Source organism: Cimex lectularius, unplaced genomic scaffold (assembly GCF_000648675.2).
Source record: "Cimex lectularius strain Harlan isolate CLEC.00 unplaced genomic scaffold, Clec_2.1 scaffold296, whole genome shotgun sequence".
Classification (NCBI taxonomy): domain Eukaryota; kingdom Metazoa; phylum Arthropoda; class Insecta; order Hemiptera; family Cimicidae; genus Cimex; species Cimex lectularius.
The window spans coordinates 1417-10298 of NW_019392844.1; the positions used below are offsets into that span (position 1 = coordinate 1417).

Here is an 8882-nt window from a genome sequence, read left to right on the forward strand (position 1 = left end):
AACTTCAAACGTAAAGATTAATTCTCTTATTGTCAATAATCCGTCAAAAGTTACAAACTTCAAACGTAAAAATTAATTTTCTAATAGTCAATAAACAGACTAAAATTGCAAATCACAACAATGAAGATTAATTCCTGATAATCAATGAACAGTCAAAAATTAATACAAAACTGCTTTATCATTCGGACTGAAACTATCTTCTGTCTTCTCTACACCTATAGACGTATATCTACCACACAGTCGCAAACTCTGTCCCCCCGACCGAACGCCTCTTTAGCTCAGTGGCAGAGCACTGGTCTTGTAAACCAGGGGTCGTGAGTTCGATCCTCACAGGAGGCAGTCCTAAATATCGCTTTTGGGGCTTAATTTTTTTATTTATTATTATTGATAATAATTGGAATTTTATGGATAACATTTTTAAACCAATTCGTAAGTTTCAATTACATAGCCTGTGAGTGAAATTCGAATTGTCTTCATTCCAGATCGTCTGGAAACTTTAATCAATCTCATCACACATGTACTGGGAATATTATATATATATATANTAAAAATACAACTACTTCATTTATTTAAAAAAAATTGAATTGATGAATTTTTGAATGTTCAGAATTTTCAAATTCTGGTATTATTTGATTTTTAACTAAAGGACTTTCAAAATGTGTGAAATAAAAGGGAACGTTAGTTATATTTGACGAAAAAAGTTGATCGTCAGTGAAAAACGCACCAACTTATTTAAATTTTAATAGCACCAGCAAATATTTCGTGATAAATACCATACTTAGTTTAACAATAAAATAGACACCGAAAATAATGGGCCATATCTTTTATAAAAGCCCACACGGTATAGTTTACTGCTTAACGTAAATTTTTGCTCGTGGCATTTTCAAACATACATCAGTTTAAAAAAAAATTGTTTTGCTGTTTAACTTTTAAGCTTTTTGTGTTTGGTGCTTTACATTCCAGTTTATAAATTGTAATTAGTGATTAATGAGATTCAAATACATACCAAGACTGGATTTATACCGAAGCGAGGTTAATCAGAGGCATGCAATATGTATTTAGTGCACGTTATTTATGCAAGAGATAATAAAATTTGAAATTCTTATCTAAAAGATCGTGGAGAGTTTCAATTAAATAATGTCCGACGGCCGATCGTTTTGACATTTTACGCTTTTGACACGGCCCGGCAATTACAACAGGGACGGTGAAAGTATCCAAAGTTGTGAAAGCGCTTTATCAAAAAGTGATACCCGTGCTTAATTAAAACCTATCAACCATGGGGCAGTTAATTACTAGACTAATTTTCAATTAACCGCGTTTTTTGAAATGTTTGAAAGCCGGTATTCGGCTTGGAACGGCTCTCAGACGAATTTAAAAAAGGTGCAATTAAAACAGCAATCCGGCCGGACGCGGCTTACAATCGCGTGCAGAGACTGGCCTTTCTCACCCTCCCCGCTTCGGAGACGGATGGAAAATTGGCCCTAATTTTCTACCAATTTCTTCTTTCAGATGGTCTCGAAATTTGCTGAATTGAATACACGACTGTAACGAAACACTTTCCGCCACCTAATAGAATAGTGTAAACAAGAAACTATGGCGAAACAGAACCGTTTGGTCGGATTCTTTCCTATTAAGAGACATGCCCGTTCGTTTCATCATCGCCAGTTCATTAAAGACGCGTTTCTACTCCAATGATATCATCATTACACAGCTCAATACGTCTAACGATTTCGAAATAACTGACATTTCAAGGTTCGAAATGCTATACAATCCACTATTTAAAAAGAAAGTCTTTGAAAAAGATCGCATTTTGTTTGCATACAAGTCATCAATGAACGATCCACTTTATAAAGCAAGACTATATGCATTCAGTTGTATCTGAAAAAAAAAAACACATTCCGAATGCATTTATTAACTTTTATGTAAATATACGGAGAAATTTGCATTGTCTAATTTGGAATGCCGTTTCTATGACTCATCTAAGAAAGAACTGTATACAGTAAATCTAGCCGGAACCACCAATCAACCTGTCTTTAGAATTAATGGAAAATAGAATGTACACTGAGGTGCAAAAATGTGACCACTCTTAGTTCTATGGATATCTCTATAGTAAAAACATCATAGAATTGTGATCTCTGTGAGGTTTCGTGGTCCGTTTGACCAAATGAATTCTTTTTAATTAATTAATCTTTAATTAAGTTTTGGCCGAGATAAAATAGTCAGTGTCACGAACGGGATTCGAAAAATCGCAAAAAGCGATGGGAAGTTGGTGTCCGAGTGGATCGAAGTCACGATAGCTCAAGTGGTAGAGCAGCGGCGTATTTGGCCGAAGATCGTGGGTTCGAATCCCGCTCGTGACACTGACTTTTTTATCTCGACCAAAACCTTAATTAAAGATTAACTGTGTTCTCGGTTAAACCTAATTTTCTCTCTAATCCTCTTCTAGTTCTGCGAATGCTAGCAATCTGCTCAGGGTCAAAATAACCAACCTAAAAAGCTAAACCTCCATAATAATGATAAAAACATTACTCATTTTTTAACATTCTGCCAACAACAGGAAAGCTTATTAGGCAGTGAAAACTCCATTAGCTCTTTATATGGAGCCGAGGAGTGACACCATTCAATTAAGCGGCCATGGCATCGAGCTACCAGGCATGGCCTATCTTTAATCGGATGAGGATGACCCATTTTCTACGAGTCAGGGGTTACAATCGACAGTGTTCTTGATTGATACGTGGTCGATCAAGCCCTCCAAGCCTACAAGTTTCTTTGAACTATGGTTTTAGGGACAGGATCGCGGTGGTTAAGACCAGACGTTGGTACGTTCTGGCCTTAGTCGCCTTTCCGTTCCCGTCCAGGCCTATGGGACCGGATGCTCACATAACCACCACTGTTTGCTCATCCCTTGCTCTAAGAAATAATTATATGTACAGTACTCTGCTCTGGCTAATACGTCAATCAGAAAGAAAATTTAAAATAAATATTTGTGTGGTATGTTTAATTACAAGCTTGAAAGGAATATATGAATTTTGGTTTTACATCCACTTTGTTCCTTTGCTGTGGGACATCAAGGTGAAGAGAATTTTAATAGAGACTACTCTTTTATACGATGACATTTATAAGGATGGAGATTTTCAATTTCTGTTCCAAAGTCATTCCTAATTTTTGAATTTGTTGTCCTTAAAATTGCTTTGTAAGTGTGGCTGTTTTGCAAGAAAAGTGACACCGTTGAAAATATACGTTTTAAAGAAGACAACCTGCTTCTTGGGACGCCAGACAAAAATCTAAGGTTTCAATTAACCCCCGGCGAAGGAAAGAAATGAAAGTAGAAGCCTTTAAAACTATTTATCTAATAACTTCGACCGAGGATCTTCATCGACAGGTTCCCGGTTGGCTGGGTTCCAAATTGCAGACCTCTCCTTTCGGCTCAATTAAACTGTCCGTTTACAAGGTTTCAGCAACAATGAAGCCCTCGCTGGACAAACCATCACTTAAAGCACTTCTGCTGCAAAACGAGACCAACCGGACCTTTGTAAATGCCAAGACTCAATTGAAAAAGTATAATATATCTAATGCAACATTCAAATATTTTCGTGTCACAAGGTCGGAAAAGTGTTTTCAGTTGAGAAAATACACAACACCTGCTGAAAAATAAGTTTACACGACGAGAAATGAGAACAGATACATAATACATTTGTTTAACTACTTGGAAACTGATTTCGTTAATGAGATAAATTATGTAATTCCTTGGTTGTATAAAAACGAACATTCATACTAAACATCCTTTCTAAAATGAACACTTAAACTTGCTCGAAATGACTTCAGTTATTACCTAGGAAGCCTAGCCTTTTATTGTACCTCTGTCAATTACAAGAGAGATAGATATAAAAAATACANAATCCCTTCTTTCACGATAACAAATTACATTGATTCTAATATATTAACATAAATATACATAAGCACAAGAGAAACACACAAACATGGCACAAACGCTATACACACTTGAAAATCCCTAAAGCCCTAAGGTACCTGAACAGCGATCTATGCCCGCCGCCGTGCTCTAAGACCAGCCAGGTCGGACTATTTATCAAAATATTGTCTATAAACGTCAAGCCATCGGCAATTGAAAAATGTGCTCGACCGTTATTTTATTCTTGCATAACGAGAACCAACACGGTCGCTTTCCGGCCAGAAGGTGCCCGTCAGTTATTTTGTATGACGTATAGTAGTCTTGTCAGTATGGCCTTTTCCCTTTTCGACCGCGGACCAGAAATCGACATCTGCCTATTGGTTCTCCTATTGGCTATAGGATTATTTCTATTTTTATGATCCCAGTAGTGCAATCCCATTCTCATTTTAACTTATTTGAAATGCTTCGGGGAGAGATCGAACCAACTCCGTTATCCCTAAAAAGTTACTTTTACTTTACAGACGTATAGTGACTCTACAGTGCTCGATATTCCTCGGAGCGATGTTAAGCAATCCCTTCTTTCACGATAACAAATTACATTGATTCTAATATATTAACATAAATATACATAAGCACAAGAGAAACACACAAACATGGCACAAACGCTTTAAATCCGCTGGACATACAGGTTATGAAGTATCGTAGGGTCTTACAGCGGCTTCGTTGGTGATGATATAATAATTTTGTAAATATTATAATTCATCCAATTTGCGTTTTTATAATAAATTAGAGACTATTTTTCAAATATAACGAGGAGTGGTAACGAAAAAAGTTATCAGTAACTCATGAGAGTAAATAGGTTCCAGTTTTTCCCCCTTTAAATAACAAGAAATATGTTTAATTCCCAGATCTAATAAGGAGATTAGTGCTAAATCGTAAATTCATTCCGGTGATTGATATTATAACTCCTCCCACTGATTACAAAAACCCCTTGGAATTTTTTTTGCAACTTTTTAATTACTTTTCCGCTCCGGCAAGGGTTAAACGTCCAAATTCCATCGGAACGATTAAAATCGAGGCGCTAATATAGCCAGTTAATAGCCGGATGATTTTTTCCCCTTGTGGATTTACCGATTGACTGATATATTAACACTATTTTATGAGACTTTTTTATTATTTATTTATATTGTTTTCTCGGGGTTAAAATGGCCTTATTAACCCCGACGGACTGTCTTCATCGCGCTCAAGACCATTCCGGCTAAACAGAGATCAGATAAAAAAGGCTTGGAATTTTCTTTCAACCGAATGATAAATGACGATTGGAAAAAATAAAATCAAAGTTTACAATAAAGCAACAGGTAGATGTTTCATTAAAGCAAATTATAAATAAAGAAAACATTCTTTTAGGTAAAGCGCTAATTAACAAAACAGAGAATGAAAAGGAAAAGTAAAAATCATAAAGACAAAAGATTTATGGTACCCATTACAAAATAGTTCTAAGGACTGAATTAATAAAAAACATTCAAGGCTTTGAAGTCTTTTGAAATTCATATTCTATGATCTTTCTACGATTATTTCAGATATCCTCAAATTATTTAAAGCATGATTTACGAAACATTTTCTTCGTCATTATTATTCAACAACATGACTTTATGCCTGAACGTTCAATTATCACCATTATCAATTATCATCAAGAAAAGGTATGGCAAAGTAGACCACATAGGTAACTTGGCGAGATAGTCCAAGACGTGTGCCGGAAGAACTTGGGCCCAATAGGCCAGCTGGAATACCGTTCCCAGTGTCATCCCTCCCATACCTAAGGCTTCGACGAAATGATTCCTCGGGTCTGAAGTCGCTCTTGTATTTTGGCTGTTATGAATAACACAAAAGCAAGACGAGTCTCTCTTTGGCAAGGAACCCGGCCGCATGCCTCAGGGTAACCTGCTCTCTGAAGTTCGGGTGGGAGCACTCCCAGCTCACAGCACAGGCTGTCCAAAGGGCTTGTTCTAAGCACCGGAAATCGCTCAAAAGCCCTGACAATGGAGCCTATCAAGCTCCTGCAGGTGCATTTTTCAAGCTGAAGAATATGACTTGAACATTTAATTTAATTTTTTGAAGTTTTTGTTTTTTATTGCATCCGATTTTGTACGACTGTCTTTTTTGTTTACTTTTTATTACTTTAATTAATTTTAATTTAATCACGAGTAATTCGGTATCTAATTGATCCTCATATTTCAACGAACATTCTAACAAATTTCACTAACTAGCATCTCAACAGATAATTTTCAAACAGTGTCGGTAGAAAGGTAATACAATATGAGAAGCAATGATAGTTGAGTCACTTTTAAAATATATATTACTAGCAAATATTATATAATAAAATATAATTATTTGGTTTTATAATGTTTTCGTGCACAAGGAAAATGAATAATTTAATTTTCCATCATTCATTTTTGGTCATAAAGTTTTTAATGTTTTTTTGGTTTAGTTAAATGTCATTTTTCTGCTTTGCAGCTAATTCGACCGATCCCGTCTCCGGCTGGAATGAACAAAAGCTATTTTGGCAGACGGTGCAAGTTGGTCTACGATGGAACAACACGTTTATATACACGACGATTCGGTTATTTGACACACGGTTGAACATATATTTTCTCGAGGGTGGGAGGAAAGGGTTAAAAAAATTTAAAAAAAGATTTAAAAGAAATCACCGCGCTCCCACGCCTTATGTAAATTCCTGTCCGGATTTTGGCAGATCCCCCGTTTTTTCGTCGTATCCACCGTCAGCCGAGCGAGCATAAATTTGGTTATGTACTGCACTAAATAGCTCGATTTCGACAGTTGGGTGAATTAAAATGGAATAAAAATCAAACGTTATTTCGCGAATGCGTCACTAACGTCTTGATATTAATATTGGACTCATCTGAAAATGATTTTTTGGATTTTTTTTTCTTCCATGTCTTTTAGGAACCACTACAATTTAGGAACATATTTGTTTATGTATTACTAATTTTCTCCTCCCTCATTAATTCAGCCTGTTAGAATTCTTTTCTACTCCGAGTTAACTAGTTTCCACTCATCCAACTATAAACTAAGAACGTATTTTTCCCATTTTAAATTTTGTTCTTTTTATGAAAATGTTCATCACACTTCACCACAAGAAAAAACTGTATAATATAATATTAGCTGGTAAAATACACTCAAGACAAAACGAACTTGTATTTTGTTGTTTATTTCAAAATATATATTTTGATGTTATATAAAAATTTAACAATTTTTTTCCTAGTTTTGCTTTTAATGTGTTATCAAGATCAAAAACAGTTAATAAATTGTTAGTTAATTTATTCCATTAGTATATTATTTTCCGTTGTTTTGCTGAATTTTTTTCAAATCATCAAAATTAAATCATTTTTATTAAAACTCATGAATTTATGATCCTGTTTCCCTCTCTTTCTTAGCTCTTTTTATTTTTCTCGCTTTTAAACCTTAATAATTTCATTTTCTGTTTCTCCAGCCAATTATGATGTTTTATAATATATTGGTGACCAACTCTCTCTTTTCTTTCTTTATTTTTTAGCCGCTCTGTACCTCAGGGCCTAATCAATTGTGGATAAAATGAGACAAATAACAAACGCAAATACAAAGAAACATAGAAACATGATGGTCTGATTAGCATTCACACTACTCCAGAGTGCTCTATATTCCTCGGGGTAACTAAGAAGCCCCTCCTACATTCACGCTAACAAATTACATTCGGGATGTTATATTTCTTTCTTTGCGGTCGTAGGTTTTTGCTATTTGTTATTATATGCTCTACCGCGATAACCTCTATTGTATGCTCTACCACGATAATCTCTATTATATGCTCTACCGCGATAACCTCTCCACCCAACGGGCACCTACGAGGTCTCACCCCCATTAGAAGGGGTAGTGCATTGCAGAAGGATGTTGTGATTTATAGAACGATAAAAATACATATATATTTTGAAATAAAGAACAAAATACGAGTGTACGTTTCTCTTTTAGCATATAATGAGCATAACTTTAAGATTACGGTGTTATTAGTAGCTTACTTGTATTTGTTAATTATTAACAATTAACCTGACTATAATTTCTTTGCTTTTTGGCAGGAGTATTTGTTTGTACAGGACTCTCTTTTTAATTATTTCCCTTTCAAAAATTGAATTTAACCCGCTGTTCGTAAGCCAGCGGAAAACATAAGAAATAATTAAACCCCATTTAAGGTATCATTATAACAGATTAAGCCCGTTTAAAATCTGTCAACATTCAATCAATTTTATTTGTAACGGTCAACTTTGAAAATGGCAAATTTAAACGATATAGGCCATGTTGGGTTGGCCTTAATATCGAGTTATTTTAAATAAATATCAGACCGAAAATCCGGTAGGCAACATCTATAAAAATTAATGCACTTCGGATCCGGAATAATTATACTTTCGACAACATGGGGAAATCGACTGGCCGACTTTTCGCTTTGATGTTTTAGAAAAAAAAAACATTGGGAATCCAGAAGTACTATAGGCCGCTAATATGTTAAACAAATTCGGCTCCGAATGGGTCTAGTTAAGTTAAGGATAAAAGGGATCAAGTTGAATGAATGCAAGGGAAGCCTTACAATCCAAGTTCACACTTAATTCCTCCGGTTTAACTCGATTAATTCCAATTCTGAACTTATCTATTCTGTCCTTACAACAGCATACATCCCATCCTAATTGAAATTTTCCCTCATGTGTATGAAAGCCTGAAACCTTACATCATCCTGCCATCCAATTATTCTGTTCCCGATATGGGCAAAATGATAGAAAAACTCCTGCTCAAACAATTTCTCCTCATCCTTCGTTCCTGTGACCTTAAAACTAGGAGGTAATCCTGATCACCGGGTGGATTCAGACATTCTCATTGCATTGTAGACACCATCGCTGCCGCTCTTCATCAAAATGAGTACTGCTCCGAC

The 8882-nt window shown here is 35.5% G+C and overlaps 1 non-coding gene across 1 annotated transcript; it reads left to right on the forward strand.

Moving 5' to 3' along the window:
* Window positions 1–267: 267 nt before the first annotated feature.
* Window positions 268–339, forward strand: Trnat-ugu. The gene has a single exon. It is a non-coding gene; the product is annotated as a tRNA-Thr (tRNA).
* Window positions 340–8882: the final 8543 nt, after the last annotated feature.